This window comes from Euwallacea fornicatus, unplaced genomic scaffold (genome assembly GCF_040115645.1).
Source record: "Euwallacea fornicatus isolate EFF26 unplaced genomic scaffold, ASM4011564v1 scaffold_55, whole genome shotgun sequence".
NCBI classification, from domain to species: domain Eukaryota; kingdom Metazoa; phylum Arthropoda; class Insecta; order Coleoptera; family Curculionidae; genus Euwallacea; species Euwallacea fornicatus.
In genome coordinates this window covers 216598-229338 of record NW_027096023.1, presented here as the reverse complement: position 1 = coordinate 229338, position 12741 = coordinate 216598, and positions in this window count along the sequence as shown.

Here is a 12741-nt window from a genome sequence, read left to right as displayed (position 1 = left end):
AGTTTGAGCAAAGAAATTACTGTTTATCTCGAAAACGCAACAATATCCCACTAAATGTGTATGTGATATTAAAGAGCAAGTCGAGCTTATTCATTTGAGCCATTGCTGACGAAATTTGAACATCATTTGTCGAAGTTATTAATTTTCAAAGTTTGAAAAGTCGCAAAATATGTGAGTTTGAGCAAAGAAATTACTGTTTATCTCGAAACCGCAACAACATGCCACTAAACTGTGTAAGTTATATTAAACAGCAAGTCGAGCTTATTCATTTGAGCCATTGCTGACGAAATTTGAACATCATTTGTCGAAGTTATTAATTTTCAAAGTTTGAAAGGTCACAAAATATGTGAGTTTGAGCAAAGAAATTACTGTTTATCTCGAAAACGCAACAATATGCAACTAAACCGTGTAAGTAATATTAAGGAGCAAGTCGAGCTTATACATTTGAGCCATTGCTGACGAAATTTGAACATCATTTGTCGAAGTTATGAATTTTCAAAGTTTGAAAAGTCACAAAATATGTGAGTTTGAGCAAAGAAATTACTCTTTGTCTCGAAACCGCAACAACATGCCACTAAACTGTGTAAGTTATATTTAGCAGCAAGTCGAGCTTATTCATTTGAGCCATTGCTGACGAAAATTGAACATCATTTGTCGAAGTTATTAATTTTCAAAGTTTGAAAAGTCGCAAAATATGTGAGTTTGAGCAAAGAAATTACTGTTTATCTCGAAACCGCAACAACATGCCACTAAACTGTGTAAGTTATATTAAACAGCAAGTCGAGCTTATTCATTTGAGCCATTGCTGACGAAATTTGAACATCATTTGTCGAAGTTATTAATTTTCAAAGTTTGAAAGGTCACAAAATATGTGAGTTTGAGCAAAGAAATTACTGTTTATCTCGAAAACGCAACAATATGCAACTAAACCGTGTAAGTAATATTAAGGAGCAAGTCGAGCTTATTCATTTGAGCCATTGCTGACGAAATTTGAACATCATTTGTCGAAGTTATTAATTTTCAAAGTTTGAAAGGTCACAAAATATGTGAGTTTGAGCAAAGAAATTACTGTTTATCTCGAAAACGCAACAATATGCAACTAAACCGTGTAAGTAATATTAAGGAGCAAGTCGAGCTTATACATTTGAGCCATTGCTGACGAAATTTGAACATCATTTGTCGAAGTTATGAATTTTCAAAGTTTGAAAAGTCACAAAATATGTGAGTTTGAGCAAAGAAATTACTCTTTGTCTCGAAACCGCAACAACATGCCACTAAACTGTGTAAGTTATATTTAGCAGCAAGTCGAGCTTATTCATTTGAGCCATTGCTGACGAAAATTGAACATCATTTGTCGAAGTTATTAATTTTCAAAGTTTGAAAAGTCGCAAAATATGTGAGTTTGAGCAAAGAAATTACTGTTTATCTCGAAACCGCAACAACATGCCACTAAACTGTGTAAGTTATATTAAACAGCAAGTCGAGCTTATTCATTTGAGCCATTGCTGACGAAATTTGAACATCATTTGTCGAAGTTATTAATTTTCAAAGTTTGAAAGGTCACAAAATATGTGAGTTTGAGCAAAGAAATTACTGTTTATCTCGAAAACGCAACAATATGCAACTAAACCGTGTAAGTAATATTAAGGAGCAAGTCGAGCTTATTCATTTGAGCCATTGCTGACGAAATTTGAACATCATTTGTCGAAGTTATTAATTTTCAAAGTTTGAAAGGTCACAAAATATGTGAGTTTGAGCAAAGAAATTACTGTTTATCTCGAAAACGCAACAATATGCAACTAAACCGTGTAAGTAATATTAAGGAGCAAGTCGAGCTTATTCATTTGAGCCATTGCTGACGAAATTTGAACATCATTTGTCGAAGTTATGAATTTTCAAAATTTGAAAAGTCACAAAATATGTGAGTTTGAGCAAAGAAATTACTCTTTGTCTCGAAACCGCAACAACATGCCACTAAACTGTGTAAGTTATATTAAACAGCAAGTCGAGCTTATTCATTTGAGCCATTGCTGACGAAAATTGAACATCATTTGTCGAAGTTATTAATTTTCAAAGTTTGAAAAGTCGCAAAATATGTGAGTTTGAGCAAAGAAATTACTGTTTATCTCGAAAACGCAACAATATCCCACTAAATGTGTATGTGATATTAAAGAGCAAGTCGAGCTTATTCATTTGAGCCATTGCTGACGAAATTTGAACATCATTTGTCGAAGTTATTAATTTTCAAAGTTTGAAAAGTCGCAAAATATGTGAGTTTGAGCAAAGAAATTACTGTTTATCTCGAAACCGCAACAACATGCCACTAAACTGTGTAAGTTATATTAAACAGCAAGTCGAGCTTATTCATTTGAGCCATTGCTGACGAAATTTGAACATCATTTGTCGAAGTTATTAATTTTCAAAGTTTGAAAGGTCACAAAATATGTGAGTTTGAGCAAAGAAATTACTGTTTATCTCGAAAACGCAACAATATGCAACTAAACCGTGTAAGTAATATTAAGGAGCAAGTCGAGCTTATACATTTGAGCCATTGCTGACGAAATTTGAACATCATTTGTCGAAGTTATGAATTTTCAAAGTTTGAAAAGTCACAAAATATGTGAGTTTGAGCAAAGAAATTACTCTTTGTCTCGAAACCGCAACAACATGCCACTAAACTGTGTAAGTTATATTTAGCAGCAAGTCGAGCTTATTCATTTGAGCCATTGCTGACGAAAATTGAACATCATTTGTCGAAGTTATTAATTTTCAAAGTTTGAAAAGTCGCAAAATATGTGAGTTTGAGCAAAGAAATTACTGTTTATCTCGAAACCGCAACAACATGCCACTAAACTGTGTAAGTTATATTAAACAGCAAGTCGAGCTTATTCATTTGAGCCATTGCTGACGAAATTTGAACATCATTTGTCGAAGTTATTAATTTTCAAAGTTTGAAAGGTCACAAAATATGTGAGTTTGAGCAAAGAAATTACTGTTTATCTCGAAAACGCAACAATATGCAACTAAACCGTGTAAGTAATATTAAGGAGCAAGTCGAGCTTATTCATTTGAGCCATTGCTGACGAAATTTGAACATCATTTGTCGAAGTTATTAATTTTCAAAGTTTGAAAAGTCACAAAATATGTGAGTTTGAGCAAAGAAATTACTGTTTATCTCGAAAACGCAACAACAAGCCACTAAACTGTGTAAGTTATATTAAACAGCAAGTCGAGCTTATTCATTTGAGCCATTGCTGACGAAAATTGAACATCATTTGTCGAAGTTATTAATTTTCAAAGTTTGAAAAGTCGCAAAATATGTGAGTTTGAGCAAAGAAATTACTGTTTATCTCGAAACCGCAACAACATGCCACTAAACTGTGTAAGTTATATTAAACAGCAAGTCGAGCTTATTCATTTGAGCCATTGCTGACGAAATTTGAACATCATTTGTCGAAGTTATTAATTTTCAAAGTTTGAAAGGTCACAAAATATGTGAGTTTGAGCAAAGAAATTACTGTTTATCTCGAAAACGCAACAATATGCAACTAAACCGTGTAAGTAATATTAAGGAGCAAGTCGAGCTTATTCATTTGAGCCATTGCTGACGAAATTTGAACATCATTTGTCGAAGTTATTAATTTTCAAAGTTTGAAAGGTCACAAAATATGTGAGTTTGAGCAAAGAAATTACTGTTTATCTCGAAAACGCAACAATATGCAACTAAACCGTGTAAGTAATATTAAGGAGCAAGTCGAGCTTATTCATTTGAGCCATTGCTGACGAAATTTGAACATCATTTGTCGAAGTTATGAATTTTCAAAATTTGAAAAGTCACAAAATATGTGAGTTTGAGCAAAGAAATTACTCTTTGTCTCGAAACCGCAACAACATGCCACTAAACTGTGTAAGTTATATTAAACAGCAAGTCGAGCTTATTCATTTGAGCCATTGCTGACGAAAATTGAACATCATTTGTCGAAGTTATTAATTTTCAAAGTTTGAAAAGTCGCAAAATATGTGAGTTTGAGCAAAGAAATTACTGTTTATCTCGAAAACGCAACAATATCCCACTAAATGTGTATGTGATATTAAAGAGCAAGTCGAGCTTATTCATTTGAGCCATTGCTGACGAAATTTGAACATCATTTGTCGAAGTTATTAATTTTCAAAGTTTGAAAAGTCGCAAAATATGTGAGTTTGAGCAAAGAAATTACTGTTTATCTCGAAACCGCAACAACATGCCACTAAACTGTGTAAGTTATATTAAACAGCAAGTCGAGCTTATTCATTTGAGCCATTGCTGACGAAATTTGAACATCATTTGTCGAAGTTATTAATTTTCAAAGTTTGAAAGGTCACAAAATATGTGAGTTTGAGCAAAGAAATTACTGTTTATCTCGAAAACGCAACAATATGCAACTAAACCGTGTAAGTAATATTAAGGAGCAAGTCGAGCTTATTCATTTGAGCCATTGCTGACGAAATTTGAACATCATTTGTCGAAGTTATTAATTTTCAAAGTTTGAAAGGTCACAAAATATGTGAGTTTGAGCAAAGAAATTACTGTTTATCTCGAAAACGCAACAATATGCAACTAAACCGTGTAAGTAATATTAAGGAGCAAGTCGAGCTTATTCATTTGAGCCATTGCTGACGAAATTTGAACATCATTTGTCGAAGTTATGAATTTTCAAAATTTGAAAAGTCACAAAATATGTGAGTTTGAGCAAAGAAATTACTCTTTGTCTCGAAACCGCAACAACATGCCACTAAACTGTGTAAGTTATATTAAACAGCAAGTCGAGCTTATTCATTTGAGCCATTGCTGACGAAAATTGAACATCATTTGTCGAAGTTATTAATTTTCAAAGTTTGAAAAGTCGCAAAATATGTGAGTTTGAGCAAAGAAATTACTGTTTATCTCGAAAACGCAACAATATCCCACTAAATGTGTATGTGATATTAAAGAGCAAGTCGAGCTTATTCATTTGAGCCATTGCTGACGAAATTTGAACATCATTTGTCGAAGTTATTAATTTTCAAAGTTTGAAAAGTCGCAAAATATGTGAGTTTGAGCAAAGAAATTACTGTTTATCTCGAAACCGCAACAACATGCCACTAAACTGTGTAAGTTATATTAAACAGCAAGTCGAGCTTATTCATTTGAGCCATTGCTGACGAAATTTGAACATCATTTGTCGAAGTTATTAATTTTCAAAGTTTGAAAGGTCACAAAATATGTGAGTTTGAGCAAAGAAATTACTGTTTATCTCGAAAACGCAACAATATGCAACTAAACCGTGTAAGTAATATTAAGGAGCAAGTCGAGCTTATACATTTGAGCCATTGCTGACGAAATTTGAACATCATTTGTCGAAGTTATGAATTTTCAAAGTTTGAAAAGTCACAAAATATGTGAGTTTGAGCAAAGAAATTACTCTTTGTCTCGAAACCGCAACAACATGCCACTAAACTGTGTAAGTTATATTTAGCAGCAAGTCGAGCTTATTCATTTGAGCCATTGCTGACGAAAATTGAACATCATTTGTCGAAGTTATTAATTTTCAAAGTTTGAAAAGTCGCAAAATATGTGAGTTTGAGCAAAGAAATTACTGTTTATCTCGAAACCGCAACAACATGCCACTAAACTGTGTAAGTTATATTAAACAGCAAGTCGAGCTTATTCATTTGAGCCATTGCTGACGAAATTTGAACATCATTTGTCGAAGTTATTAATTTTCAAAGTTTGAAAGGTCACAAAATATGTGAGTTTGAGCAAAGAAATTACTGTTTATCTCGAAAACGCAACAATATGCAACTAAACCGTGTAAGTAATATTAAGGAGCAAGTCGAGCTTATTCATTTGAGCCATTGCTGACGAAATTTGAACATCATTTGTCGAAGTTATTAATTTTCAAAGTTTGAAAAGTCACAAAATATGTGAGTTTGAGCAAAGAAATTACTGTTTATCTCGAAAACGCAACAACAAGCCACTAAACTGTGTAAGTTATATTAAACAGCAAGTCGAGCTTATTCATTTGAGCCATTGCTGACGAAAATTGAACATCATTTGTCGAAGTTATTAATTTTCAAAGTTTGAAAAGTCGCAAAATATGTGAGTTTGAGCAAAGAAATTACTGTTTATCTCGAAACCGCAACAACATGCCACTAAACTGTGTAAGTTATATTAAACAGCAAGTCGAGCTTATTCATTTGAGCCATTGCTGACGAAATTTGAACATCATTTGTCGAAGTTATTAATTTTCAAAGTTTGAAAGGTCACAAAATATGTGAGTTTGAGCAAAGAAATTACTGTTTATCTCGAAAACGCAACAATATGCAACTAAACCGTGTAAGTAATATTAAGGAGCAAGTCGAGCTTATTCATTTGAGCCATTGCTGACGAAATTTGAACATCATTTGTCGAAGTTATTAATTTTCAAAATTTGAAAGGTCACAAAATATGTGAGTTTGAGCAAAGAAATTACTGTTTATCTCGAAAACGCAACAATATGCAACTAAACCGTGTAAGTAATATTAAGGAGCAAGTCGAGCTTATTCATTTGAGCCATTGCTGACGAAATTTGAACATCATTTGTCGAAGTTATTAATTTTCAAAGTTTGAAAGGTCACAAAATATGTGAGTTTGAGCAAAGAAATTACTGTTTATCTCGAAAACGCAACAATATGCAACTAAACCGTGTAAGTAATATTAAGGAGCAAGTCGAGCTTATTCATTTGAGCCATTGCTGACGAAATTTGAACATCATTTGTCGAAGTTATTAATTTTCAAAATTTGAAAAGTCACAAAATATGTGAGTTTGAGCAAAGAAATTACTGTTTATCTCGAAAACGCAACAACAAGCCACTAAACTGTGTAAGTTATATTAAACAGCAAGTCGAGCTTATTCATTTGAGCCATTGCTGACGAAATTTGAACATCATTTGTCGAAGTTATGAATTTTCAAAATTTGAAAAGTCACAAAATATGTGAGTTTGAGCAAAGAAATTACTCTTTGTCTCGAAACCGCAACAACATGCCACTAAACTGTGTAAGTTATATTAAACAGCAAGTCGAGCTTATTCATTTGAGCCATTGCTGACGAAAATTGAACATCATTTGTCGAAGTTATTAATTTTCAAAGTTTGAAAAGTCGCAAAATATGTGAGTTTGAGCAAAGAAATTACTGTTTATCTCGAAACCGCAACAACATGCCACTAAACTGTGTAAGTTATATTAAACAGCAAGTCGAGCTTATTCATTTGAGCCATTGCTGACGAAATTTGAACATCATTTGTCGAAGTTATTAATTTTCAAAGTTTGAAAGGTCACAAAATATGTGAGTTTGAGCAAAGAAATTACTCTTTGTCTCGAAACCGCAACAACATGCCACTAAACTGTGTAAGTTATATTAAACAGCAAGTCGAGCTTATTCATTTGAGCCATTGCTGACGAAAATTGAACATCATTTGTCGAAGTTATTAATTTTCAAAGTTTGAAAAGTCGCAAAATATGTGAGTTTGAGCAAAGAAATTACTGTTTATCTCGAAAACGCAACAATATCCCACTAAATGTGTATGTGATATTAAAGAGCAAGTCGAGCTTATTCATTTGAGCCATTGCTGACGAAATTTGAACATCATTTGTCGAAGTTATTAATTTTCAAAGTTTGAAAAGTCGCAAAATATGTGAGTTTGAGCAAAGAAATTACTGTTTATCTCGAAACCGCAACAACATGCCACTAAACTGTGTAAGTTATATTAAACAGCAAGTCGAGCTTATTCATTTGAGCCATTGCTGACGAAATTTGAACATCATTTGTCGAAGTTATTAATTTTCAAAGTTTGAAAGGTCACAAAATATGTGAGTTTGAGCAAAGAAATTACTGTTTATCTCGAAAACGCAACAATATGCAACTAAACCGTGTAAGTAATATTAAGGAGCAAGTCGAGCTTATACATTTGAGCCATTGCTGACGAAATTTGAACATCATTTGTCGAAGTTATGAATTTTCAAAGTTTGAAAAGTCACAAAATATGTGAGTTTGAGCAAAGAAATTACTCTTTGTCTCGAAACCGCAACAACATGCCACTAAACTGTGTAAGTTATATTTAGCAGCAAGTCGAGCTTATTCATTTGAGCCATTGCTGACGAAAATTGAACATCATTTGTCGAAGTTATTAATTTTCAAAGTTTGAAAAGTCGCAAAATATGTGAGTTTGAGCAAAGAAATTACTGTTTATCTCGAAACCGCAACAACATGCCACTAAACTGTGTAAGTTATATTAAACAGCAAGTCGAGCTTATTCATTTGAGCCATTGCTGACGAAATTTGAACATCATTTGTCGAAGTTATTAATTTTCAAAGTTTGAAAGGTCACAAAATATGTGAGTTTGAGCAAAGAAATTACTGTTTATCTCGAAAACGCAACAATATGCAACTAAACCGTGTAAGTAATATTAAGGAGCAAGTCGAGCTTATTCATTTGAGCCATTGCTGACGAAATTTGAACATCATTTGTCGAAGTTATTAATTTTCAAAGTTTGAAAAGTCACAAAATATGTGAGTTTGAGCAAAGAAATTACTGTTTATCTCGAAAACGCAACAACAAGCCACTAAACTGTGTAAGTTATATTAAACAGCAAGTCGAGCTTATTCATTTGAGCCATTGCTGACGAAAATTGAACATCATTTGTCGAAGTTATTAATTTTCAAAGTTTGAAAAGTCGCAAAATATGTGAGTTTGAGCAAAGAAATTACTGTTTATCTCGAAACCGCAACAACATGCCACTAAACTGTGTAAGTTATATTAAACAGCAAGTCGAGCTTATTCATTTGAGCCATTGCTGACGAAATTTGAACATCATTTGTCGAAGTTATTAATTTTCAAAGTTTGAAAGGTCACAAAATATGTGAGTTTGAGCAAAGAAATTACTGTTTATCTCGAAAACGCAACAATATGCAACTAAACCGTGTAAGTAATATTAAGGAGCAAGTCGAGCTTATTCATTTGAGCCATTGCTGACGAAATTTGAACATCATTTGTCGAAGTTATTAATTTTCAAAATTTGAAAGGTCACAAAATATGTGAGTTTGAGCAAAGAAATTACTGTTTATCTCGAAAACGCAACAATATGCAACTAAACCGTGTAAGTAATATTAAGGAGCAAGTCGAGCTTATTCATTTGAGCCATTGCTGACGAAATTTGAACATCATTTGTCGAAGTTATTAATTTTCAAAGTTTGAAAGGTCACAAAATATGTGAGTTTGAGCAAAGAAATTACTGTTTATCTCGAAAACGCAACAATATGCAACTAAACCGTGTAAGTAATATTAAGGAGCAAGTCGAGCTTATTCATTTGAGCCATTGCTGACGAAATTTGAACATCATTTGTCGAAGTTATTAATTTTCAAAATTTGAAAAGTCACAAAATATGTGAGTTTGAGCAAAGAAATTACTGTTTATCTCGAAAACGCAACAACAAGCCACTAAACTGTGTAAGTTATATTAAACAGCAAGTCGAGCTTATTCATTTGAGCCATTGCTGACGAAATTTGAACATCATTTGTCGAAGTTAATAATTTTCAAAGTTTGAAAGGTCACAAAATATGTGAGTTTGAGCAAAGAAATTACTGTTTATCTCGAAAACGCAACAATATGCAACTAAACCGTGTAAGTAATATTAAGGAGCAAGTCGAGCTTATTCATTTGAGCCATTGCTGACGAAATTTGAACATCATTAGTCGAAGTTATGAATTTTCAAAGTTTGAAAAGTCACAAAATATGTGAGTTTGAGCAAAGAAATTACTCTTTGTCTCGAAACCGCAACAACATGCCACTAAACTGTGTAAGTTATATTTAGCAGCAAGTCGAGCTTATTCATTTGAGCCATTGCTGACGAAATTTGAACATCATTTGTCGAAGTTATTAATTTTCAAAGTTTGAAAGGTCACAAAATATGTGAGTTTGAGCAAAGAAATTACTGTTTATCTCGAAAACGCAACAATATGCAACTAAACCGTGTAAGTAATATTAAGGAGCAAGTCGAGCTTATACATTTGAGCCATTGCTGACGAAATTTGAACATCATTTGTCGAAGTTATTAATTTTCAAAGTTTGAAAAGTCACAAAATATGTGAGTTTGAGCAAAGAAATTACTGTTTATCTCGAAAACGCAACAATATGCAACTAAACCGTGTAAGTAATATTAAGGAGCAAGTCGAGCTTATTCATTTGAGCCATTGCTGACGAAATTTGAACATCATTTGTCGAAGTTATGAATTTTCAAAATTTGAAAAGTCACAAAATATGTGAGTTTGAGCAAAGAAATTACTCTTTGTCTCGAAACCGCAACAACATGCCACTAAACTGTGTAAGTTATATTAAACAGCAAGTCGAGCTTATTCATTTGAGCCATTGCTGACGAAAATTGAACATCATTTGTCGAAGTTATTAATTTTCAAAGTTTGAAAAGTCGCAAAATATGTGAGTTTGAGCAAAGAAATTACTGTTTATCTCGAAAACGCAACAATATCCCACTAAATGTGTATGTGATATTAAAGAGCAAGTCGAGCTTATTCATTTGAGCCATTGCTGACGAAATTTGAACATCATTTGTCGAAGTTATTAATTTTCAAAGTTTGAAAAGTCGCAAAATATGTGAGTTTGAGCAAAGAAATTACTGTTTATCTCGAAACCGCAACAACATGCCACTAAACTGTGTAAGTTATATTAAACAGCAAGTCGAGCTTATTCATTTGAGCCATTGCTGACGAAATTTGAACATCATTTGTCGAAGTTATTAATTTTCAAAGTTTGAAAGGTCACAAAATATGTGAGTTTGAGCAAAGAAATTACTGTTTATCTCGAAAACGCAACAATATGCAACTAAACCGTGTAAGTAATATTAAGGAGCAAGTCGAGCTTATACATTTGAGCCATTGCTGACGAAATTTGAACATCATTTGTCGAAGTTATGAATTTTCAAAGTTTGAAAAGTCACAAAATATGTGAGTTTGAGCAAAGAAATTACTCTTTGTCTCGAAACCGCAACAACATGCCACTAAACTGTGTAAGTTATATTTAGCAGCAAGTCGAGCTTATTCATTTGAGCCATTGCTGACGAAAATTGAACATCATTTGTCGAAGTTATTAATTTTCAAAGTTTGAAAAGTCGCAAAATATGTGAGTTTGAGCAAAGAAATTACTGTTTATCTCGAAACCGCAACAACATGCCACTAAACTGTGTAAGTTATATTAAACAGCAAGTCGAGCTTATTCATTTGAGCCATTGCTGACGAAATTTGAACATCATTTGTCGAAGTTATTAATTTTCAAAGTTTGAAAGGTCACAAAATATGTGAGTTTGAGCAAAGAAATTACTGTTTATCTCGAAAACGCAACAATATGCAACTAAACCGTGTAAGTAATATTAAGGAGCAAGTCGAGCTTATTCATTTGAGCCATTGCTGACGAAATTTGAACATCATTTGTCGAAGTTATTAATTTTCAAAGTTTGAAAAGTCACAAAATATGTGAGTTTGAGCAAAGAAATTACTGTTTATCTCGAAAACGCAACAACAAGCCACTAAACTGTGTAAGTTATATTAAACAGCAAGTCGAGCTTATTCATTTGAGCCATTGCTGACGAAAATTGAACATCATTTGTCGAAGTTATTAATTTTCAAAGTTTGAAAAGTCGCAAAATATGTGAGTTTGAGCAAAGAAATTACTGTTTATCTCGAAACCGCAACAACATGCCACTAAACTGTGTAAGTTATATTAAACAGCAAGTCGAGCTTATTCATTTGAGCCATTGCTGACGAAATTTGAACATCATTTGTCGAAGTTATTAATTTTCAAAGTTTGAAAGGTCACAAAATATGTGAGTTTGAGCAAAGAAATTACTGTTTATCTCGAAAACGCAACAATATGCAACTAAACCGTGTAAGTAATATTAAGGAGCAAGTCGAGCTTATTCATTTGAGCCATTGCTGACGAAATTTGAACATCATTTGTCGAAGTTATTAATTTTCAAAATTTGAAAGGTCACAAAATATGTGAGTTTGAGCAAAGAAATTACTGTTTATCTCGAAAACGCAACAATATGCAACTAAACCGTGTAAGTAATATTAAGGAGCAAGTCGAGCTTATTCATTTGAGCCATTGCTGACGAAATTTGAACATCATTTGTCGAAGTTATTAATTTTCAAAGTTTGAAAGGTCACAAAATATGTGAGTTTGAGCAAAGAAATTACTGTTTATCTCGAAAACGCAACAATATGCAACTAAACCGTGTAAGTAATATTAAGGAGCAAGTCGAGCTTATTCATTTGAGCCATTGCTGACGAAATTTGAACATCATTTGTCGAAGTTATTAATTTTCAAAATTTGAAAAGTCACAAAATATGTGAGTTTGAGCAAAGAAATTACTGTTTATCTCGAAAACGCAACAACAAGCCACTAAACTGTGTAAGTTATATTAAACAGCAAGTCGAGCTTATTCATTTGAGCCATTGCTGACGAAATTTGAACATCATTTGTCGAAGTTATTAATTTTCAAAGTTTGAAAGGTCACAAAATATGTGAGTTTGAGCAAAGAAATTACTGTTTATCTCGAAAACGCAACAATATGCAACTAAACCGTGTAAGTAATATTAAGGAGCAAGTCGAGCTTATTCATTTGAGCCATTGCTGACGAAATTTGAACATCATTAGTCGAAGTTATGAATTTT